Here is a 27,037-nt window from a genome sequence, read left to right on the forward strand (position 1 = left end):
TGTATAGTGAGTCTTGTGTGTGTGTGTGTGTGTGTGTGTGTGTGTGTGTATAGTGAGTCTTGTGTGTGTGTATAGTGAGTCTTGTGTGTGGGTGTTTCAGAGGGAAGGCGGCTGCATGCCTAAGAAAGAAAACAGAAAGTGAGAGTGTGCATCTGGTTTTACTAACAAAAGATACTGAGAGATAAATGACGTCTCGTCTGCATCAAACTCGACACAGACGCCACCACCGAGAAATAAAGCTCAGTGACCATCAAAGCCGAGAGCGGCCAATCACTCTCACTGCAGAAACCTGCAGAGATTAATCAATACATCAACTCAACAATTATTTTTTATAAATAAAGCCGATTTCATGATAAGAGCCATGCTTGGCCACACCCCCTTCTTTCCTCCCTCAGCATCTCTAAAGCTCTACAAGACCAACACTTATGCAGCTCATCATGCGGGTCTTTGTCTTCTCTGGTGTGAATTACAGCATTATTCATGATCATTCACACCTCCTCGCATACGGCCTTTCTAAACAAAAAAAAGTGTCTTAGAAAATGTAAATGAATGTATTGTTTTCTGTGAATAAGTGAGCAGGATGATTGTCACATCATTTCGAAGTAAAAACTCCAGGCTACAGAAGTCTTGTACACAAATGTTATGAATGTGTTTTGTGGTCTTATTTCAGTGACTTTTTTTTTTGTTGTTTTCAATAACTGTTTTCTCCAATATACAAACTTGTACATACAAGCTGCTCACACGTTACTGTAGCCCAGTTTGTGCTGAATACAGTGTAATCAGACTTTAACCGTTTATAAGTAACTGAAAAATAAACAAATGTCAGGACATGTCAGAACAACTTCAGGGCCCCAAAACACCTGCAGACTCCTAAGGGTTAAAAAGCCTCCTGAGTTTTGTAAGCCAGTCAGGGGCCGAGTCAGAGGCATGTGTGGAATGCGAGGCAGGTCTTTCTGAGTTACTGAGGCACGTCCACATCCGGATTCAGACGTGCAAATGTGCCAAGACACCACTATTGTTTGAACGTTAAGATAAAACTAGTCTTGTTCGGACACTTCTGAACGCAGGGATGTCAGACTCCAAAGCTTCCACTTGACCTTTAAGCTAGAAGTAAACCAAGGACGTTATCCCGACTGCTGCACTCTCTGGTCATTTCAACTACCTTAAACTAGAGCATGCCGTAACTAACTCACAGGCTTTAATTGGCACAAATCCTCCATCTTTAGACTGTGTATAAGAATGCAGAAGGAACAGCCTTGGTCAGTGTTGGCCAAATATTAAGGCTAGTGAAGTAATCAGATAAAAATGTAATAATTTGAACAGGTTTCTGGCCAGTGATTAAAGCAAGAGCAATCAAAGCCAGACGTCCAAAACAGGGGTGTTCTCTGGGTGGGAGGGGCATACTCTGTCTTCCTGTCAATCATAGCCAATCGTAAGTGTCTGTGAGCTCGTGTATGTGGAAGAGGGTGGACAGAGCTTTCCTCGGTCATGCAGCATGAGCAGCCGGCTCCACGTGTCTCAGAGGACGCACGTGCTGGCCTTCAGCCGTCCTGGTTAATAGAGGTCACATGATCGGGGAGACCATTGAGGATCAAATCATCGAGAAAAGCATCGAAGCGGAACGTTATAACGTGACAAGTAGATCCAATTCCAAATCACTCAATAACTAGCCGTTGCGGCATCTTTTATTTATTTATTTTTTTAAGTAAACACTATGTCCTTTGAAGTGGGCAGTTTTTTTTTCGTTTTGCATCTTCTGTTTATCTCTACACCAAATGTTCCACCCGAGCCAGACGTAATGAAAGTTGAAGCATGACCCCTGCTTCGCACGGCGGTACGATGGTAACGGCTTCACACTGACTGCTCTCTTGATGGAGTCTACTCTACTAGGGGAAAGAAAGCTTATACATAAATAAATAAATAAAAAAGAATGTGTCACATGCTAGACCGAGCTTCTAGAGTGGAGGAATAAAGCCGTGGTGACCTTATGACCCCTTGAGCCGTGCCCGGGAGGACGATCGTCTTCTCGTGTGTGACTTTTGAACAAAACCCTGCTGATGAAGCCATCTGTTCAGGCGGCGTTTAAGAGTGGCAGATGTTCCGGTGCGAGTCTTCTGTCTTCTTTGTTCTCCCAAATAACAGAAACGCGTTCGCTCTGCTCATTTCCCGTTACGTAAAGCTGAGGTCAGAAACTGCTAAACATGTTAGTCGAAAAAGAAAGATTCCCAGGGCAGAAACACACACACACACGTGCGTGACAGAAACAAGCCTCTGATGGTGATTTGTGGAAGAAGACGACGACGATGGTGCAGTCTCTCTGATGTTTAATGGAGGCTCTGGATCGGAGTAGTCATGCTGGAAAGTGGACGTGTAAAAGATTACATCACTTTGCCCCAGATCTGAAGGATTTTCAGCCCCGAGTAGCATCCTTCCTGGAAAGTAAACAACTTCAAGAAAGGAACACTAACACATGCTTCGCTCGGATCAGACGTCTCCATAGTGCTTATACACCATAGCCTCGGTGATCTAGAGAGACTCTACATCACCCATAATGCAGTGCAGTTGAGACATCTACAAGCTTCTAGCATGCAAATTTTCAGAATTAACAAAGATTTGACAGATTTGGGACGAGACACGTCGTGTGACGTCACCACAGCATGCATTTTTCCATTCAGGAGAGTGGAACATGAGTACAGCTCTCACAGAAAGTCCTCACTGGGGGACGTGGTAGCTGAGTGGTTAAGGTGTTGGACCATTGATCAGAAGGCTGTGGGTTTGAATCCCAAGTCCATCAAGCTGCCACTACTGGGCCCTTGAGCAAGGCCCTTAACAGCACATGAACAGACACCCAATCAGAACGTGTGCCTGGTATCATATGCTTTGTATTTAAAAGTTTACACCCCCCCCAACCACTTCTTCAGAATTCGTGAGCGATTGCAGCTGTCCTCAGTGTGTGAAGTGAAGATGGATCATGGTGTAGTCTCTGATGGAAAGAGGGCAGATGTGCAGAGGATTTTTCTGAAGAACAGGACAAGCAAGCGACTTCAAAACATCGATAGAGCGGCTGATCATCGACGAATAGAGCGTGTGGAAACTTCTGCACTGGTCCCTTTGAGTAATATTGTGTCTCCTGGTCTATATGTAACGTCTGTTGAGTGAATTAGCTCATGCATGACTAATCAAAAAAATCAAACCATAATGCATCGTTTATAATCTGGTCTTCTTTTAACTATTAACATTTCGTAAATTCTGCAAGATCCAATCAACTTAACGGCCAAATCTGCTTAAAGCCTTCAAGGTTTTAATAGTTAAAGGGGCCCGAGAGGAATCGGTGGCCGTAGATGATTACCTGAAGAAAGGCGGACGTCATGGAAGGCTGCTGTTACGTGCATCACACGGAGGAGACGTGCGACGGGTCTAGACGTTTAGCTGGAGGCGTGTGAATGTTTTAGTGTTTGCGTTTTTATTCACTAGCCAAGTTTCCATCCTCTTTTTGCTACGCTCCGTCTTTGTTTTCTTGCCTTGGTGCGTCTCAGGAGGCTTTAAAACGGACAAGGATTTACACCGCTACTTTTTTCCCCCCGACTGACGTGAAGACAAACCGGTATTTAAAGCGCCCGTGCGTTGTGTTTATCCAGTCAGGGCCACTGACGCTGTAAACAAGTTTAGGAAATGAACGGTGTGAAATGTCTGATGAAGCCTGGGGAAAGTATGAGCAGTGTGAAACGTGGAAGAAGATAAACCAGGACTCTGTTTAGCCGAGGTTTACGATGGCCTAGGGCACGGGTCTGCAACCTTCATCATCAAAAGAGCCTCTTTCCCAGCGAATAAAATTCACACGGAGCCAGATGAAGATAACATTGCATATAAAGTTTTATATCCAGTTAGTTATACAGTTTTGCTCTGCTGTCTTGCTCTTTTTCGTTCATCTCCAGCCTTGTACTTTGCAGCAAATGCTGTGTTTTTGCTCTGGAAATGTCTTTGCACATTAGATTTGTTGTTGTTTGCGAATTTCTCGTCACGTATTAAGCATACAGGTAAGGCGGCATCGTCAGCTGTGAAGGCAAAGGAATCTGTCCATATGGCATTAAACATACAGCATGCGACTTAATATATTATTTATTTTAATGTATTATTTTAATGTAACAAGATCCACATAGATCTGAGAAATAAGAGATATTCCATTGGGGGAAAAAATAACATAAAATAGCCTTTTCTGTTATAAATATTCCTCTTTTTTATTTCAAAGCTACAGGGAGCCACTGTAGATGGATGAAAGAGCCGCTGGTTGCTGACCCCTGGCCTAAGGGGAAATATTTCAAGTGTGAAAAGCCCTAATATATATCCTGTACTTGGGAAGTGCCTCTCTGGGGCAGCTGGGCTACAGATTTGCCCTCTCTCATGCAGATACCCTCCTTGCAGCGAGCTTAGACAGGAAGTTCAGATGTGTCTGACACAAGCTGTGGCTAAGCTCCACCTCACTGTGTCTCGAGTCATTTCCCCGAGTGAAGGACAGGGAGACGGCTGGAGTCAGGGTCGGACTGTGTTCTCCGAGACGTAGCGACAGTGAAGCATGTAATACTTCCTGTTCTCAGCATGATGCTCTCTACAAATCAGTTAATACACCCAGTCTTCTTCTCTCCTCAGAAACGGAGCGTCACGCTGCTCTAGCCTACTGAGGAGACACAGGAAGGATCGAAGTTCCTCCTCACGCTCTAGAGTCACTTCCTCAGGGGTGTGAGAATGTAAGAGACGGCAAGCGGTGGGAGAGACAGGAAGAAAACAAAAGAGAGTGAGAGACAGCTAGTGAGAGAGAGAGAGAGAGAGAGAGAGCGACAGAGAGAGAGACAGCAAGAGAGAGAGAGAGCCAGCGAGAGAGAGAGAGAGAGAGAGAGAGAGCCAGCGAGAGAGAGAGAGAGAGAGAGAGAGAGAGAGAGAGAGAGAGAGCCAGCGAGAGAGAGAGAGAGAGAGAGAGAGAGAGAGAGCGAGCAAGAGAGAGAGAGAGAGAGAAAGAAAGAGCATTTGACCGAGAGAGAGAGACAGAGTGACAGAGAGAGAGAGAGAGAGAGAGAGTGACAGCAAGAGAGACAGAGAGAGAGAGACACAGAGACAGCGTGAAAGAGAGAGATAGCGAGAGAAGCAGAGAGAGAGAGAGAGAGAGAGACAGCGAGCAACTACACACAACGTACAACACACTACTACACACAATCTACACTACACAATCCACTACACTACACACAATCCACTATACACAATCTACACTACACACAATCTACACTACACACAATCCACACTACACAATCCACTATACACAATCTACACTACACACAATCTACACTACACACAATCTACACTACACAATCCACTATACACAATCTACACTACACACAATCTACACTACACACAATCTACACTACACACAATCCACACTACACAATCCACTATACACAATCTACACTACACACAATCTACACTACACACAATCCACACTACACAATCCACTATACACAATCTACACTACACACAATCTACACTACACACAATCCACACTACACAATCCACTATACACAATCTACACTACACACAATCTACACTACACACAATCTACACTACACAATCCACTATACACAATCTACACTACACACAATCTACACTACACACAATCCACACTACACAATCCACTATACACAATCTACACTACACACAATCTACACTACACACAATCTACACTACACAATCCACTATACACAATCTACACTACACACAATCTACACTACACACAATCTACACTACACAATCCACTATACACAATCTACACTACACACAATCTACACTACACACAATCTACACTACACACAATCCACACTACACAATCCACTATACACAATCTACACTACACACAATCTACACTACACACAATCTACACTACACACAATCTACACTACACAATCCACTACACACAATCTACACTACACACAATCCACTACACACAATCTACACTACACACAATCTACACTACACACAATCCACTCTACACACAATCCACTCTACACACAATCTACACTACACACAATCTACACTACACACAATCTACACTACACACAATCTACACTACACACAATCCACTACACACAATCTACACTACACACAATCCACACTATACATAATCTACACTACACACAATCTACACTACACACAATCTACACTACACACAATCTACACTACACAATCCACTACACACAATCTACACTACACAATCTACACTACACACAATCTACACTACACAATCCACTACACACAATCTACACTACACAATCCACTACACACAATCTACACTATACATAATCTACACTACACACAATCTACACTACACAATCCACTACACACAATCTACACTATACATAATCTACACTACACACAATCTACACTACACAATCCACTACACACAATCCACTACACACAATCTACACTACACACAATCTACACTACACATAATCACTACACAATCCACTACACAATCCACTACACACAATCTACACTACACACAATCTACACTACACACAATCTACACTACACACAATCTACACTACACACAATCTACACTACACACAATCTACACTACACACAATCCACTACACACAATCCACTACACACAATCTACACTACACAATCCACTACACACAATCTACACTACACACAATCCACTACACACAATCTACACTACACAATCCACTACACACAATCTACACTACACACAATCTACACTACACACAATCTACACTACACACAATCTACACTACACACAATCTACACTACACACAATCTACACTACACACAATCTACACTACACACAATCTACACTACACACAATCTACACTACACACAATCTACACTACACACAATCTACACTACACACAATCTACACTACACACAATCTACACTACACACAATCTACACTACACACAATCTACACTATACACAATCTACACTACACACAATCTACACTACACACAATCTACACTACACACAATCTACACTACACACAATCCACTACACACAATCTACACTACACAATCTACACTACACACAATCCACTACACACAATCTACACTACACACAATCTACACTACACACAATCCACTACACACAATCCACTACACACAATCTACACTACACACAATCCACTACACACAATCCACTACACACAATCCACTACACACAATCCACTACACAATCCACTACACAATCCACTACACAATCCACCACACAATCCACTACACACAATCTACACTACACACAATCTACACTACACACAATCTACACTACACACAATCCACTACACACAATCTACACTACACACAATCTACACTACACACAATCCACTACACACAATCTACACTACACACAATCTACACTACACACAATCTACACTACACACAATCTACACTACACACAATCCACTACACACAATCTACACTATACATAATCTACACTACACACAATCCACTACACACAATCTACACTATACATAATCTACACTACACACAATCTACACTACACACAATCTACACTACACACAATCTACACTACACAATCCACTACACACAATCTACACTACACACAATCTACACTACACAATCCACTACACACAATCTACACTACACAATCCACTACACACAATCTACACTACACACAATCCACTACACACAATCTACACTACACAATCCACTACACACAATCTACACTACACACAATCTACACTACACACAATCTACACTACACACAATCTACACTACACACAATCCACTATACACAATCTACACTATACACAATCTACACTACACACAATCTACACTACACACAATCTACACTACACACAATCCACTACACACAATCCACTACACACAATCTACACTACACACAATCTACACTACACAATCCACTACACACAATCTACACTACACAATCCACTACACACAATCTACACTACACACAATCTACACTACACACAATCTACACTACACACAATCCACTACACACAATCTACACTACACACAATCTACACTATACATAATCTACACTACACACAATCTACACTACACAATCCACTACACACAATCTACACTACACAATCCACTACACACAATCCACTACACACAATCTACACTACACACAATCTACACTATACATAATCTACACTACACACAATCTACACTACACACAATCTACACTACACAATCCACTACACACAATCCACTACACACAATCTACACTACACACAATCCACTACACACAATCTACACTATACATAATCTACACTACACACAATCTACACTACACAATCCACTACACACAATCTACACTACACACAATCCACTACACACAATCTACACTACACACAATCCACTACACACAATCTACACTACACACAATCTACACTACACACAATCTACACTACACACAATCCACTACACACAATCTACACTACACACAATCTACACTACACACAATCTACACTACACACAATCCACTACACACAATCTACACTACACACAATCTACACTACACACAATCTACACTACACACAATCTACACTACACACAATCCACTACACACAATCTACACTACACACAATCCACTACACACAATCTACACTATACACAATCTACACTACACACAATCTACACTACACACAATCTACACTACACACAATCTACACTACACACAATCCACTACACACAATCTACACTACACACAATCCACTACACACAATCTACACTATACACAATCTACACTACACACAATCTACACTACACAGAATCCACTACACACAATCTACACTACACACAATCTACACTACACACAATCTACACTACACACAATCCACTACACACAATCTACACTACACACAATCCACTACACACAATCTACACTACACACAATCTACACTACACACAATCTACACTACACACAATCCACTACACACAATCTACACTACACACAATCTACACTACACATAATCACTACACAATCCACTACACACAATCTACACTACACAATCCACTACACACAATCTACACTACACACAATCTACACTACACACAATCTACACTACACACAATCTACACTACACAATCCACTACACACAATCTACACTACACACAATCTACACTACACACAATCTACACTACACACAATCTACACTACACACTCCACTACACACAATCTACTACACACAATCCACTACACACAATCTACACTACACAATCCACTACACACAATCCACTACACACAATCTACACTACACACAATCTACACTACACACAATCTACACTATACATAATCTACACTACACACAATCTACACTACACACAATCTACACTACACAATCCACACTACACACAATCCACTACACACAATCTACACTACACAATCCACTACACAATCTACACTACACACAATCTACACTACACAATCCACTACACACAATCTACACTACACACAATCTACACTACACAATCCACTACACACAATCTACACTACACACAATCCACTACACACAATCTACACTACACACAATCTACACTACACACAATCTACACTACACACAATCTACACTACACACAATCCACTACACACAATCTACACTACACAATCCACTACACAATCCACTACACAATCTACACTACACAATCCACTACACACAATCTACACTACACACAATCCACACTACACACAATCTACACTACACACAATCCACACTACACACAATCTACACTACACACAATCCACACTACACACAATCCACACTACACACAATCTACACTACACACAATCTACACTACACACAATCTACACTACACAATCCACACTACACAATCCACACTACACACAATCCACTACACACAATCTACACTACACAATCCACTACACAATCTACACTACACAATCCACTACACACAATCTACACTACACACAATCCACTACACACAATCTACACTACACACAATCTACACTACACACAATCTACACTATACACAATCTACACTACACACAATCTACACTACACAATCCACACTACACACAATCCACTACACACAATCTACACTACACAATCCACTACACAATCTACACTACACACAATCTACACTACACAATCTACACTACACAATCTACACTACACAATCTACACTACACAATCTACACTACACACAATCTACACTACACAATCTACACTACACACAATCTACACTACACAATCCACTACACACAATCTACACTACACAATCTACACTACACACAATCTACACTACACAATCCACTACACACAATCTACACTACACAATCCACTACACACAATCTACACTACACAATCCACTACACACAATCTACACTACACAAGCTACTACACACAATCCTACTACACAATCCACACTACACAAGCTACTACACACAATCCTACTATACACAATCCTACTACACAATCCACTATACACAAACTACACACACTCCACTACACTACACAATCCACTATACACAATCTACACTACACACAATCTACACTACACAAGCTACTACACACAATCCTATTACACAATCCACACTACAACACAATCCTACTACACAATCTACACTACACAATTACACTACACACAAACTACACAATCTACACTACACAATCCACTATACACAATCTACACACACTCCACTACACACAATCTACACTACACAATCCACTATACACAATCTACACACACTCCACTACACAATCCACTGTACACAAACTACACCACAATCTACTACACACACTCCACTACACAATCCACTATACACAATCTACACTACACACTCCACTACACACACTACACACGTTTCATATCTGGTTTGCTAAATAATATAATGCATTAATGAGCTTGATATTTCTATCTATCTTCTACTGAAAACAGCTAGAGAATAATTCAGAGCAGTGGCTTTCACCACACACACTGTTTTTCTAAAGTTTTCAAAAATCGTGTTTGGTGACTCTACCCTGTGGTGAAACAGCGCACAGGAAGTTGTAGGAGGCTGCCTGAAGTGTGTGTGTTCTGCTTTACAGTAAGTAAAGTGTGTGTGTGTGCGTGTGTGTGTGAGAGACAGCTCACAGACGATTCATTCCAGGTTCATTTCCCATCTCCGCATTCCTCTCTGTATAGAAGGTGCTTTCACATCAAGTTCGTTCTCAGGATCGAACGCATGCTCATAACGTTTGGTGAGAAACGTACAACAAAAAAAGTAAGAAAAGATAAAGAATCCAGATAAATTTGTTAATAAATCAATAAATAAGTAGACAGGTTGTGTGAAGAGCATGGCATCTCGACAGCTCTGGTTCAGCGTTTGTGCCTCGTGGCTCAGTTTAGCATCTACATTCAGAAAACTCCATCAGATTCAATCGCAATGGAGTCGACTCAGAGTCAAACGGACTAAATATTGCATGTGACTCATCCACTGAATCAATAAACTGAATAGATAAACTGAATCGATAGACTGAATCAATAATCTGAACCAGTAAACCAAATCAATAATCTGAACTAATAAACCAAATCAATAATCTGACCCAATAAACCGAATCGATAGACTGAATCAATAATCTGAACCAATAAACTGAATCTATAGACTGAATCGATAATCTGAACCAATAGACAGAATCAATAATCTGAACCAATAAACTGAATCTATAGACTGAATCGATAATCTGAACCAATAAACTGAATCTATAGACTGAATCGATAATCTGAACCAATAAACTGAATCTATAGTCTGAATCGATAATCTGAACCAATAAACTGAATTGACAGACTGAACCAATATACTGAATCAATAAACTGAACTACTACACTGAATCGATAGACTGAATCAATAATCTGAACCAATAAACTGAATCGATAGACTGAACATCAGCGTGTGCAGATCTGGATCAAACATGCTGAAAATGTGCAATATGGTTTCTCCTGGAGTTAAAGTGAATGAGACTGTGGACAATCAGGACAAGTGATTCACTAGAAAACACACTCGTGATTCGCTCCGATTTGACTCATGAAGTCACAGACCAACGGATTTTGCTGTGCATCACTTCTGTTTCTCTGATCGTCATCGAGAGCCTGTCGGTAACATCCTATTTTTAAATCAGGCTACCCAGAATTACATCTGGACTGTTCCTCTTTTCTCATTACAGTAAATCACTCTGCTGAGAACGAGACTGTGAGCTGGGGCGTGAAGGAGACGCTCTCTGAAGAAGGATGACGAGGGTTAAAACTGGGGTTTCACTCATGCTTCTACTGTCAATGATGTGAGGGAAGGAAAAAAGCAGTTCTTTGGAGATGACTCAAAGAGTCGAGTCATTCACAGATGATTCGTTCTCAGCGCTGTAACACTTCTGTAAGCAGTGGTGTCTGTGCTGACCGTCATCAGAGTCAAATCCTCATTACAGAGTCAGAGAGAACATGCGCTGGACTCAGCTCTGCACTCTGCTCTCCATTTCCATTCATCTGCTGAAGGTTTTCATTTACAGAGTCTTCTACATGAAGTCACTTCTTTAGCGAGACGCAGGAACACTGACCAAACAAAACCGGATTCATAACATTAACTACAGGACTTCCTCACACGGTCCACTGAGAGGACAAGCTGCAGGAGTTCATGTTTCATCTGCTGCATAGAACACACTACATTTCTCTTTTATAACCTCTCTCTCCCTCTCTCTCCCTCTCTCTCTCACACACACTCGCTCTCACTCACTCACACAGTCACTTGCTCGCTCTCTCTCTCACACACACACACTCGCTCTCACTCACTCACACACAGTCACTTGCTCGCTCTCTCTCACACACACACACTCGCTCTCACTCACTCTCACACAGTCGCTCGCTCTCTCTCACACACACACACACGCTCTCACTCACTCACACACAGTCACTTGCTCGCTCTCTCTCACACACACACACACTCGCTCTCACTCACTCACACACTCGCCTCACTCACACACTCGCTCTCACTCACACACAGTCGCTTGCTCGCTCTCTCTCACACACACACACTCGCTCTCACTCACACACAGTCGCTTGCTCGCTCTCTCTCACACACACACACTCGCTCTCACTCACACACAGTCGCTTGCTCGCTCTCTCTCACACACACACACTCGCTCTCTCACTCACACACAGTCGCTTGCTCGCTCTCACTCACACACACTCGCTCTCACTCACTCTCACACACTCGCTCTCACTCACTCACACACTCGCTCTCACTCACTCACACACTCGCTCTCACTCACTCACTCACACACTCGCTCTCACTCACTCACACACTCGCTCTCACTCACACACACACTCGCTCTCACTCACACACACACTCGCTCTCACTCACACACACACTCGCTCTCACTCACACACACACTCGCTCTCACTCACACACACACTCGCTCTCACTCACACACACACTCGCTCTCACTCACACACACACTCGCTCTCACTCACACACACACTCGCTCTCACTCACACACACACTCGCTCTCACTCACTCACACACTCGCTCTCACTCACTCACACACTCGCTCTCACTCACTCACACACTCGCTCTCACTCACACACACACTCGCTCTCACTCACACACACACTCGCTCTCACTCACTCACACACTCGCTCTCACTCACTCACACACTCGCTCTCACTCACACACACACTCGCTCTCACTCACACACACACTCGCTCTCACTCACACACACACTCGCTCTCACTCACACACACACTCGCTCTCACTCACACACACACTCGCTCTCACTCACACACACACTCGCTCTCACTCACACACACACTCGCTCTCACTCACACACACACTCGCTCTCACTCACACACACACTCGCTCTCACTCACACACACACTCGCTCTCACTCACACACACACTCGCTCTCACTCACACACACACTCGCTCTCACTCACACACACACTCGCTCTCACTCACACACACACTCGCTCTCACTCACACACACACTCGCTCTCACTCACACACACACTCGCTTGCTCGCTCTCTCTCACACACACACTCGCTTGCTCGCTCTCTCTCACACACACACACACTCTCTCTCTCACACTCACTCTCTCACACACACTCATGCTCTCTCTCTCTCACACGCTCTCTCGCTCTCTCTCACACACAGTCTCTCTCTCGCTCGCTCTCTCACAGACACACACACTCTCTCTCTCTCTCTCTCACACGCTCTCTCACTTTGTCTCCCTCTCACACACACACACACTCCCACACATACTCTCACTCTTTCACACACACACACACACACACACTCACAAACGTTCTCGCTCACTCACACACACGCTAACACACACAGTCTCTTTCTTTCTCTCACACACACCCACACGTGCACTGGTCTGGGCAGCGGATCAGAGGAGGAGGCCGTGATCTGAAGTGGGCTGTACGACTCGTCTGGGTTTGTTTGCGGGGAAAAAGGCAGCTGTCCAGGAACAATGAGGCTCTTGTTTAGCATTTAAAAGCGTGGCGGCGTCCGTCTCCTCCGAGTGAAAAGATACAAAGTAGATTTAACAGGATAAACCTGGATGAAAAGACTGAGCACAAAAGAGCACACGGCCAGACGGAGCACAAAGAAAAATCTTCGGCTTTATTTACTTACTATAAGTCATGTCCAGGAGACACCGCCTCGGCTGACTCGGCATTAATCTCCGGCATCAGCCTCATCTGCGTGTTTGACATGTCCTGCCGTTTTCCTGAGCTCTTTATAAAGGCAAATGTACAAACTTGTGCTTGTTCAGTCGAGGAGTCTTCTAGCATCAAACCTAACGTAAGGCTTCTTGGTTGTGTGAGATGAAATGAATGGAAATGGATCTGATGAACCAGCAGTGGGACATTACAGACACCCAGAGAGCCAGAGCTGAGTACAGTAAACATACACGTTATGGTCATGTGACCTCCTCATGCTCAATACATTTGAATGGAAATGAGCCAGACGCTCTACACTATGCTTAACAAGTCATTAAAACTTTAAAAAAACAAAACAAAACAAAAAAAACACACCTGCTTCTGATGATGATGATGAACACTCTTCAGTGTTTCCCCGCCCTTCATCCACTACATAAGCATATGAGTATATCAAGTGGCTAAAATTCCACATCTTGTAGCCCCGCCCTTCATCCACCACATAAGCTTACAAGTATATCAAGTGTCCAAAATGCCACATCTTGTAGCCCCGCCCTTCATCCACCACATAAGCGTACGAATATATGAAGTGTCCAAAATGCCACATCTTGTAGCCCCGCCCTTCATCCACCACATAAGCGTACGAATATATGAAGTGTCCAAAATGCCACATCTTGTAGCCCCGCCCTTCATCCATCACATATGCGTACGAATATATGAAGTGTCCAAAATGCCACATCTTGTAGCCCCGCCCTTCATCCATCACATATGCGTACGAGTAGCAAGTGTCCAAAATTCCACATCTGGTAGCCCCGCCCTTCATCCGCCACATAAGCGTACGAGTATATCAAGTGTCCAAAATTCCACATCTGGTAGCCCCGCCCTTCATCCACTACATAAATGTACAAGTATATGAAGTGTCCAAAATTCCACATCTGGTAGCCCCGCCCTTAATCCAGCCACACAAGCGAATGAGTATATGAAGTATACGAAGTGTCCAAAATTCCACATTTGGTAGCCCTGCCCTTCATCCACTACATAAGCGTACGAATATATGAAGTGTCTAAAATTCCACATCTTGTAGCCCCGCCCTTCATCCACCACATAAGCGTACAGGTATATGAAGTGTACAAAATTCCACATCTGGTAGCCCCGCCCTTTATCCACCACATAAGTGTATGAGTATATGACATGTCCAAAATTCCACATCTGGTAGCCCCGCCCTTTATCCACCACATAAGCATGAGTATATGAAGTGGCTAAAATTCCACATCTTGTAGCCCCGCCCTTCATCCACCACATAAGCGTACAGGTATATCAAGTGTACAAAATTCCACATCTGGTAGCCCCGCCCTTTATCCACCACATAAGTGTATGAGTATATGACATGTCCAAAATTCCACATCTGGTAGCCCCGCCCTTTATCCACCACATAAGCATGAGTATATAAAGTGTCCAAGATTCCACGTCGTAGCCCCGCCCTTCATCCACTACATAAGCATATGAGTATATGAAGTGGCTAAAATTCCACATCTTGTAGCCCCGCCCTTCATCCACTACATAAGCGTACAAGTATATCAAGTGTCTAAAATTCCACATCTTGTAGCCCCGCCCTTCATCCACCACATAAGCGTACAAGTATATCAAGTGTCTAAAATTCCACATCTTGTAGCCCCGCCCTTCATCCACTACATAAGCATATGAGTATATGAAGTGTCTAAAATTCCACAAACTTCGTTTTTCAGTTGAATAAGTGCATCATTTGGGGTTTTTTTCTTCTTCTTCTTCGAATTTTCAGTGTGAACACATGACTCGCTCTATTTATACTACACAATGGTGAAAAACAGGGTTCCCCATCCACTGGGTCATGGACCAGTACCAGACCGTGCATCATCTAACCACTGAATAACAAACAAAAATGACCACTTCTGTCTGTTCATTTTCTCGCATACTTGTCTGAGTTTTTTTTCCATGCACTGCTAAATTAAATAAAGATAAAGCTCCCAAGCTAACCCTAGCAATAACAAGTAAAAAAACGAGCGCTTGTGTAGAGCTTCTTTGAAAAAGAGGAAAGACCCGGTGAAGAGCCAGGAGAAGACTGCCAACATAAAGAAAGCTGCATTAAAAATAAAATACCACGAGTCCTGCTGAAATTACAGCTTCATCCCAAAAAGGGATTCAAACGCATTCACAAGCGCGCTCTGTATAATATTCTGAGACTGGCTAAAGTAGAAACTAAGAATAATATATAACATGATCATTCCATTTCCATTATATCTGTAATAATTAAATGATATATTAGCTGGAGAACAATGCAGCAGTTTTTCTTATGGAGTGTCCACCAATCCCTGTGCATGAGCTGTTACTATAGAAACAATAAGGTATTAAAACGAGCGCATTAATATGAACCTACTGAACCTAGCTAGCTAAAGAGGAAGAAGCTAGATTAAACAAGAAGAGTGAGGATGATGTATGACATATGAGAGACAGAGAGAGAGAGAGAGTGAGTGCACGAGCAAGAGAGCTGCAATAATAGAAATAGAGAGACACAGTAAGAGATAGATAGATAGATAGATAGATAGATAGATAGATAGATAGATAGATAGATAGATAGATAGAGAGAGAGACAGAAAGACACATACAGAGACAGACAGATAGAGAAAAACAGAGAGCGAGAGAGAAATGGAGGGAAAGACAGACGTATACAGAAACAGAGAGAGAGCTAGAGAGAGACAGACAAACAGAAATTGAGAAAGATAGAGACTAAAAGACAGAGACAGAGAGATAGAAATGTAAGGAGTGAGACAGAGAGAGAGAGAGAGAGAGAGAGAGAGAGAGATGCAGTGATAGAAATAAAGGGACTGGGTTGAATACAGCCTCTAATACAGTATTTCTGGCTTTAAGAGCTCAGTGTAAAAGAAGAAAACCTCCTATGGGGATAAAAAGCTATTTGAGAGAGAGTGCTTTTCCACTGGACACATGAGGATTCCTTTATGTCCAGCTCCTCAGCTGATCCAGGATTTCAGCTCAGGGAAATGTGAGAGAGGAAGAGAGATCTTTCGGAACAGGACTGGATGAGTGGAGATGGTGAAAAGTTCTCCGCCTGTTAGAGGGAATGACTCTTTCAGATGTTAACCCGGCTTTGTGGAGCTGCACTTAGCCGTTTATGACAGATTTGCATTATGGGAGGGGGAGGGGGGAGGGAATCGCTTTACGATTGGCCCGTTTGGCCGTGTGTGATGGACAGAACAAAAGCACCGCTCGTTTTTTTACGAGGAGAAGGAGGCTTTCAGTGCATCCTCCGAATGTATAAATGAGGCACGATGAAAGGGAGCTGTACATCCGTCATGGGTCACATTCGTTCAAACACAAGTTTCAGGTTTTAGTAGGAAAACGCTGGATATCTTGATTTTACAAACGTTTACATACGCAATGGCTCCGTTTCTTCTGCTGTAAGTCAGTTTGATGTCATGCAGGTTAGCACATAAAACCACAACTGTTGCACATGCCTTAGCAGGAAAGGCTGTACTGCGCTGATAGCGTGAGAAGTCTGAGAGAATGGGAAGTGTGGAAGTCGGTGAATGTGAAATCGGTACAATACTGAATCTGAATCACACTGAAATAACACACACATGAGAACACACAGAGGGTCTTTAACACTTGTGTGATGACAGGGTTATGAAGCAGGACCAGGATGAGTCCGAGTGATTAACTCGTTTGGGTTTACTGCATTTGCATAGAGCTGAGAATATCTGCTTATGAAATATGTTCATCTTCATATTCTCAGTGAAAGCTGTGTTAATAAATAAATAAATTATCTACGTTTCTCTCAGTGTTACACACGTGACCCAAAGGTTCTTGTGAATAACTAGAGATGTAAACACCAACCAGGCATAACATTATGACTACCTGCCTAATCTTGTCTTGGTCCCCCTTTTTGCTTCCAAAACAGCCCTGACCCGTCCTGCACTGTGTATTCTGACCGCTTTCTATCAGAACCAGCATTAACTTCTTCAGCAGTTTGAGCAACAGTAGCTCGTCTGTTGGATCGGATCACACGGGCCAGCCTTCGCTCCTCACGTGCATCAGTGAGCCTTGACCGCCAATGACCCTGTCACCGGTTCTCCACTGTTCCTTCCTTGGACCACTTTTGATAGATACTGACCGCTGCAGACCGGGAACACCCCACAAGAGCTGTTTTGGAGATGCTCTGATCCAGACGTCTAGCCATCACAATTTGGCCCTTCATCAAACTCGCTCAAATCCTTACGCTTGTCCATTTTTCCTGCTTCTAACATCAACTTTGAGGACAAAATGTTCACTTGCTACCTAATATATCCCACCCACTAACAGGTGCCATGATGAGGAGGAGATCAGTCTTATTCACGTCATGTGTCAGTGGTTATAATGTTATGCCTGATCGGTGTTCACAGTGTGATCAGACTGAAATAAAAAAAAAAGAGTTCATTAAATAAAACCGCGCAGAGCTGGCCTCCGAGAGAGACGTGGAAAAGGAAAAGAGAGGGATGTGGAAACGGAAAAGGGACGGGAAAAAGAAATGAAAATGGAAAGTGAAAGGAACTAGCGATGGGATTTGAAGATAATTAAAAGGAAACGAAAGGGAAAAGGCAAAGGAAAAAGGAAATAAAAAGGAAAAAGGAATGGAAAGGAAATTAAAGAGAAAAGAAGCAAGAAAAGGAGAAAGCAAAGGAAAAAGAATGAAAACGGAAAGGAGGAAATAGGAATGGAAAGGAACGAGAAACGTTAAGAGGAAGAGTTCAGATTTCCGCTGCTGTAATAAATCGAGGAGTTTTGGATCACAGCCCTCACTATCAGAGCCACGGTCAGGAGCCGGTATTGTAGCAGGTCATTTTCCACAATAATACTTTCTCGTCCAGAACTAACAGGAGCAGTGCTGCGGCCTTCCGGGCGTGATAAATCTGCTGCAGAAGGCATCCCTCGACTCCTTATCCGCTCTCCTGTACCCTGAGCCTAGCAGAAATCATTCTGAAATGGTCATCCTGTCACCAGGCGCTTGCTTCCTGGTGTAAATTACAGAGACCTGAGCGATGGGGATCTGATCAGTAACAGACTGGAAATGGAAAATGATTGTGTTAGTCAGGTTTTGAATATTTTACATACTTCATCTAGTATCTTATTCCATTAATATGAAAGAAATAAAGACAGAGCCGGGTATCGAGATCAGCCGCTACTCCAAATTGAAATGCTGTCTCATCAAAAAATAGACTCCAAAGGAATAAAAACAATGAATAAGAAAATATACAGAAAGGTGGGAATGGGAAGGAAGTATTTGGAAAAAATATATATAAATGCAGACAGGTAGCAGAACAGTGTGTGATTATTTAAGATGTGATAAGCTATATTATATCTAGTGTAACGTTTATACTGTGCTATACAGGTCAGATGATGTTGAATAAGCGAGTCCAGAAAAAAGTCCAGGTTCTGAGTGTTTATCTGGCTGGGAGACTGAATGCTACGAGAAGAAGCCGCTCTTCCTCATGAGCCTTCAAGGAGCCAGAAGCTCTTCCCTGACCGCAACTGAGAGAAGAGTGCGTTATTCTGATGTCTCCAAAAACATGATCTCTAACACTACCTCAAGGTAATCAGACTCACCGTGACCTGTTATGAGAATGTAAAGTGCTGGAGTCATCATCTCGAACCTCGCAGGTTCAGCAGCTCTGTGTGGAGTACTGAGCACTGCTTTCCTCTTCCTGATGCAGGCAGGAAGTAACGTCTGGCACGTCGTGTTAATATGAGAAACCTCGTTTTACGGGTGACAGACATGAAACCTGAGATGTGAGCGTGTTGCTTATCGAACACTTCAACAGCTTCAGGATGTTCCAACACGGATTACGCCACATTATCTCCTCTGATGTAAACCACGAGTCTAATACACACCTTACAGTTTCATACTGGAGCCTGATGTTATGTGTATTAAAAACCCGTGCAGGTGCGCTGTTAGAAAAACTAAATCAGTGACAGGGAAATGTGAAGTAGCAGAGTTACTGATACTCCCTTCCTTTTCCCGACAAAATAACAGCATTTCCTGAAGTCTTCTATTCCTCATACACTGCAGCATTATGCTTCGTTCTTTCTCCTTTTCCTTTTAAATAAAAACGACCTGTTTATTTACGTCTATGAAACGGGTTCCTGTTATTGCGTTGTCCACATTAACGGGGATAGATCTGCTTTACTGTTGTTAAAAAACCTCTCTCCATCTACATAAACATCTCCAGCTCATCCACACCGAAACATCTAAAAACGTCTGTTTATAGCCCTAAAACAGCGGAAAAGCCTAAGAAGCTTTGTCCAGTGTTTAATTCGTTCTGGACAGGAGTTCTTGAGGCTAAAATACGTAATGCGATATAAATTTTCCCATAAGAAATAACGTAAATGCAGATAAATGCGAAAATTTTAACAAATTTCCAACACATATTTTGCATCATATTTTTGCAAGCATTCCATGTCAACGATCCTCACAGGAAGTCGTGCCACCAAGCTTGGGCTAAAAATAGAACAGACCACCCACGCCACCAATCTGTCAACAGAAAAACACCAGAAAAATCACCTAGCTTTTGAGCGCATGCCGAAGGCAACGCTGGCACCGTGGGTCGATTCTTTCTAAACAGCTTTCGCTGACTGAAAATAAATAGTAAAATTTGTAAACTCTCTTTGGTTAGCTTCGCTTGGCTTCCCACTGACGCTAACAAGTTTTGAACGGCTCCTGGATGCGCGCCAGCGTTTGGTTCGTGTGCCAAAGCAAATTTCTTGCAAAATTTCAATTCTTAAGCTGAAAATCCGTTTATAAACGGATGAAGCGGAGGAGTTGTTGCTGTAGGAAAACTCTAGACTATAGAGTAAGAGTTAAATAGGTTACATGGATTGTTTTCTCCGTTTAATGTCTACCTACCTTTCTGTGGTAGAAAAATTCCAGCTGTTACAAAGTCCAGAACCTGAAGACTCTTTCCATTATCTTTATTTTTTAAAATTAAAAAAAAAAAACACCTCACCATCAATGATGGGTCATTTTTTAGCAGCTGTGGCTCGCCGACTGTCCGAGCTGCTGTTACGTACAAGTAATCAACGTCTCCTGCCCGATCAGATTGGAGAACTCAATATACAACAATGATCTCTGAGTTTCTATCCAAACTCACCAGCACTGATCAGGCTCAAAAAGATTACCTACATCAAATATATTCGGGTTAGACCTAATCATTAGAGTTTGTCCATCACAAGGACCTTTGTGACCTTTTACTTCTGTGGAGGAATCGCATCAGAAAAACATTCAAAAAATGCCAAAAAATTCTAAACACGTTCTCAAATCTGTGTCCCTTTTATCCGTAACAGGCCCCTCAACTATCTGAATAAAACATGTAGACACACAGATCCAGCAAGCTTTCTGAAATGAGTGAGATCTCCAGGATCACACCAAACCCTGAATTAGTGTACTCGGTTAAAAAGGTGATGGTGACACGTCATTGTATCGAGTGGAATCAAATACAATTCATTTCTTCAGCCAGGCTTCTTCTGGAGAGGTCAAAATCAACTGGAAATGGATTCATTTTATTCAGGAGATCACTCCACTGGATTTGATTGACCAGATTACCAGAAGCAGTGTGTTCGTCTGCCTTAATACATCATGACTTCAGAAAATCGCAAACGCAGCCTTCGACGCTCTGCAGGATCGCTCGGATCAATGGGGGATCATGGGATCGTTATAAAACCTCGACTACGCCCCTGACGTTTTTAAAAAAAGAATCATTCAAGAGTTCTGATCCAAATCAAGCAGAATGATCATTTGTGTGTTTTCTGTAGAGCGCAAAGGAGACGTTATAATCCCATTATTAAGCCAGCTGGCGTCAGACAAAGCCTGGCTTTTCTAAAGATCTCTGCTCCTGATCCAGTCCTGCAGCCTTGAACCCAATGTGATCAACTAGTAGTGGAACTGAGCTGATCACAAATATAAGTAACCTGCTTTAGACTGATCTCAGAAGCACAGCAGTGAATTTGAAGGCAAAAGCAAAAGCAAAACTCGGACACGCTTCAGCGCAGAGTCTTATGATCAGAGAAAACGTGATCGACTAGATTACAAGATCTGGGTTTCCTCGAACTCCAAGAACCGGTTAACAGGAACAGTCCTGCATTATGAAATCCTTTGCCTAAGAGTTTCCACGCTCGATTCAGGGCAGTCTTTATTTAGCATGTCGTCAAGGCAAATCCGACACAACGTAAGCAGCTGGATCTTCGGGATCAAGTGTGATCAAAAAGATATCCACAAACAGTTCTGGTGGCAAGTTCATATCTTAAAAAAAAACAGGGTAATGAAACACTACTCTCAACCTGTAAATATAGTCTAAAGTACTTCCCTGAAGAGCTCAGAGCCAAACCCGAATCAGACAGATGATCACATGGACCATAGAGATCTCCAGGAACTTGAGGTCTGGCCAAAATAACCTCTAATGACACCATCACGTCAGCTCTAATGACACAGTCATGTCTAGCCGCTTTGCAGCTCTTGAGTTTGTAAGAAAGACACCACCATATCCTAAGCACACTCTTACCTGATCCATCACGATATCCATAAAATATCATACTCTCCAACCTGCTCTGAAGTGTCACAACTCCTTCTTGTCAAACCATACTTGGAGGTCATTTATCACGATATCGATAATATCGTATTGTCCAGCTCTATACCTCAGACGTCTGGAAAATTCAAAGCTCCTTCTGAAAATATTTTAAGATGCCCTGGATCTCTCAGTAAAGCATATTGTGAGAGAACGTATCATGATATCACTGATATATCATCATATCGACCCAGCTCTGTACAGATCACACAGTCTCACTCACAGCTCCTTCAGGTCAGTTTGTAAAAGCTTAATAAACAGATACCGCTCTATCCTGGATATCTCACTAAAGCATACTGTGACATCATGATATCGATATCACCGCATCGTCCAGCTCTATATCGTCCCCCCACCAAGTCCCTGAACTCTCTCAACTCCTTCTGGTCAGTTTTGAAATGTTTTTAAAAACATAAGCACGATATCCTGGATCTCTCAGTAAAGCGTACTGTGACATCGTTTATCACGACCTCATATAGTCCAGCTCTATCTGCTCTGAAGTCTCACACCTCCTTCTAATCAGTTCGTAATTGTTAATTGTCCAAGATTATAAAGATAAACACAATATCGCAGTAAAGAATACCGCAAAATCATTGATCATGATACATCAGTAACATCTCATCACACAGCTCTATATCGAGTCCTCTGAAGTCTCGCAGCTTCTTCCAGTTACTTTAGATATCTTGAATATCTCAATACACCATAATCATTTATCATGATATATCGGTAGTCCTCTAAAGTCTCATAGCTCCTTCTAGTCTGTTAAAAAATTAGATATATCCACAATATCTGAGTAAAGCATATCGTCACATTTTATCACGATATTAACGGTATAGCTCCGTATCGCCCAGCTTTAAATCAGAAAATTAAACTGACATTTTTTCCCTCGTCATTTCTGATTCCTCACTCCTCACCATTTCACCCTGAGAGAGAGGTGTTAAAAAGTGATGCATTTTAAGTAGGAATAAAACTCTTAGAGTGAAAAGAAACTATAGGACAAGGTTCTAGACAGTCAAGCTGAGAGAAATGAACTTGTGTATGTTGGTGTGAGGTGATATGTGTTAGTGTTGATGTGATGTGAGGTGATGTGTGTTGAGGTGAGGTGTGTTGGTGTGAGGTGTGTTGATGTGAGGTGAGGTGAGGTGTGTTGATGTGTGGTGAGGTGTGGTGTGTTGATGTGAGGTGTGTTGGTGTGAGGTGAGGTGTGTTGGTGTGAGGTGAGGTGAGGTGTGTTGGTGTGAGGTGTGTTGATGTGATGTGATGTGAGGTGTGTTGATGTGATGTGAGGTGTGTTGGTGTGAGGTGAGGTGAGGTGTGTTGGTGTGAGGTGAGGTGTGTTGGTGTGAGGTGAGGTGTGTTGGTGTGAGGTGAGGTGAGGTGTGTTGGTGTGAGGTGTGTTGATGTGATGTGAGGTGAGGTGTGTTGGTGTGAGGTGTGTTGGTGTGATGTGAGGTGTGTTGGTGTGAGGTGAGGTGAGGTGTGTTGGTGTGAGGTGTGTTGATGTGATGTGAGGTGTGTTGGTGTGAGGTGAGGTGTGTTGGTGTGAGGTGAGGTGAGGTGTGTTGGTGTGTTGATGTGAGGTGTGTTGGTGTGAGGTGTGTTGATGTGAGGTGTGTTGATGTGAGGTGTGTTGATGTGAGGTGTGTTGATGTGAGGTGTGTTGATGTGAGGTGTGTTGGTGTGAGGTGAGGTGTGTTGGTGTGAGGTGAGGTGTGTTGGTGTGAGGTGAGGTGTGTTGGTGTGAGGTGAGGTGTGTTGGTGTGAGGTGAGGTGTGTTGGTGTGAGGTGAGGTGTGTTGGTGTGAGGTGTGTTGATGTGATGTGAGGTGTGTTGGTGTGAGGTGAGGTGTGTTGGTGTGAGGTGTGTTGATGTGAGGTGTGTTGGTGTGAGGTGTGTTGATGTGAGGTGTGTTGGTGTGAGGTGAGGTGTGTTGGTGTGAGGTGTGTTGATGTGATGTGAGGTGTGTTGGTGTGAGGTGTGTTGGTGTGAGGTGAGGTGTGTTGGTGTGAGGTGAGGTGTGTTGGTGTGAGGTGAGGTGTGTTGGTGTGAGGTGTGTTGGTGTGAGGTGTGTTGGTGTGAGGTGTGTTGGTGTGAGGTGTGTTGGTGTGAGGTGAGGTGTGTTGGTGTGAGGTGTGTTGATGTGAGGTGTGTTGGTGTGAGGTGAGGTGTGTTGGTGTGAGGTGTGTTGATGTGATGTGAGGTGTGTTGGTGTGAGGTGTGTTGGTGTGAGGTGAGGTGTGTTGGTGTGAGGTGAGGTGTGTTGGTGTGAGGTGTGTTGATGTGAGGTGAGGTGTGTTGGTGTGAGGTGTGTTGATGTGAGGTGAGGTGTGTTGGTGTGAGGTGTGTTGATGTGAGGTGAGGTGTGTTGGTGTGAGGTGAGGTGTGTTGGTGTGAGGTGTGTTGATGTGAGGTGAGGTGTGTTGGTGTGAGGTGTGTTGGTGTGAGGTGAGGCGTGTTGGTGTGAGGTGAGGTGAGGCGTGTTGGTGTGAGGTGAGGTGAGGCGTGTTGGTGTGAGGTGAGGTGAGGCGTGTTGGTGTGAGGTGAGGTGAGGCGTGTTGGTGTGAGGTGATGTGTGTTGGTGTGAGGTGAGGTGTGTTGGTGTGAGGTGAGGTGAGGCGTGTTGGTGTGAGGTGAGGTGAGGCGTGTTGGTGTGAGGTGAGGTGAGGCGTGTTGGTGTGAGGTGAGGTGAGGCGTGTTGGTGTGAGGTGAGGTGAGGCGTGTTGGTGTGAGGTGAGGTGTGTTGGTGTGAGGTGAGGTGAGGCGTGTTGGTGTGAGGTGAGGTGAGGCGTGTTGGTGTGAGGTGAGGTGAGGCGTGTTGGTGTGAGGTGAGGTGAGGCGTGTTGGTGTGAGGTGAGGTGAGGCGTGTTGGTGTGAGGTGAGGTGAGGCGTGTTGGTGTGAGGTGAGGTGAGGCGTGTTGGTGTGAGGTGAGGTGAGGCGTGTTGGTGTGAGGTGAGGTGAGGCGTGTTGGTGTGAGGTGAGGTGAGGCGTGTTGGTGTGAGGTGAGGTGAGGCGTGTTGGTGTGAGGTGAGGTGAGGCGTGTTGGTGTGAGGTGAGGTGAGGCGTGTTGGTGTGAGGTGAGGTGAGGCGTGTTGGTGTGAGGTGAGGTGAGGCGTGTTGGTGTGAGGTGATGTGATGTGTGTTGATGTGAGGTGATGTGATGTGTGTTGATGTGAGGTGATGTGATGTGTGTTGGTGTGAGGTGATGTGATGTGTGTTGGTGTGAGGTGAGGTGAGGTGTGGTGTGTTGGTGTGAGGTGAGGTGTGTTGGTGTGAGGTGTGTTGATGTGAGGTGAGGTGAGGTGTGTTGATGTGTGGTGAGGTGAGGTGTGTTGATGTGAGGTGAGGTGTGTTGATGTGAGGTGAGGTGTGTTGATGTGAGGTGAGGTGTGTTGATGTGAGGTGTGTTGATGTGAGGTGTGTTGGTGTGTTGATGTGAGGTGTGTTGGTGTGTTGATGTGAGGTGTGTTGATGTGAGGTGATGTGTGTTGGTGTGAGGTGATGTGTGTTGGTGTGAGGTGATGTGTGTTGGTGTGAGGTGATGTGTGTTGATGTGAGGTGATGTGTGTTGATGTGAGGTGAGGTGTGTTGATGTGAGGTGATGTGTGTTGATGTGAGGTGATGTGTGTTGATGTGAGGTGATGTGTGTTGATGTGAGGTGAGGTGTGTTGATGTGAGGTGATGTGTGTTGATGTGAGGT

At 43.5% G+C, this 27,037-nt stretch overlaps 1 protein-coding gene across 2 annotated transcripts in view; it reads right to left on the reverse strand.

The window, feature by feature from the left end:
• gsk3ba (glycogen synthase kinase 3 beta, genome duplicate a) overlaps window positions 1–27,037 on the reverse strand; it is a 63,267-nt gene that overhangs the window by 34,808 nt on the left and 1,422 nt on the right. The window lies entirely within an intron of this gene.

Source organism: Hemibagrus wyckioides, linkage group LG06 (assembly GCF_019097595.1).
Source record: "Hemibagrus wyckioides isolate EC202008001 linkage group LG06, SWU_Hwy_1.0, whole genome shotgun sequence".
NCBI lineage: Eukaryota > Metazoa > Chordata > Actinopteri > Siluriformes > Bagridae > Hemibagrus > Hemibagrus wyckioides.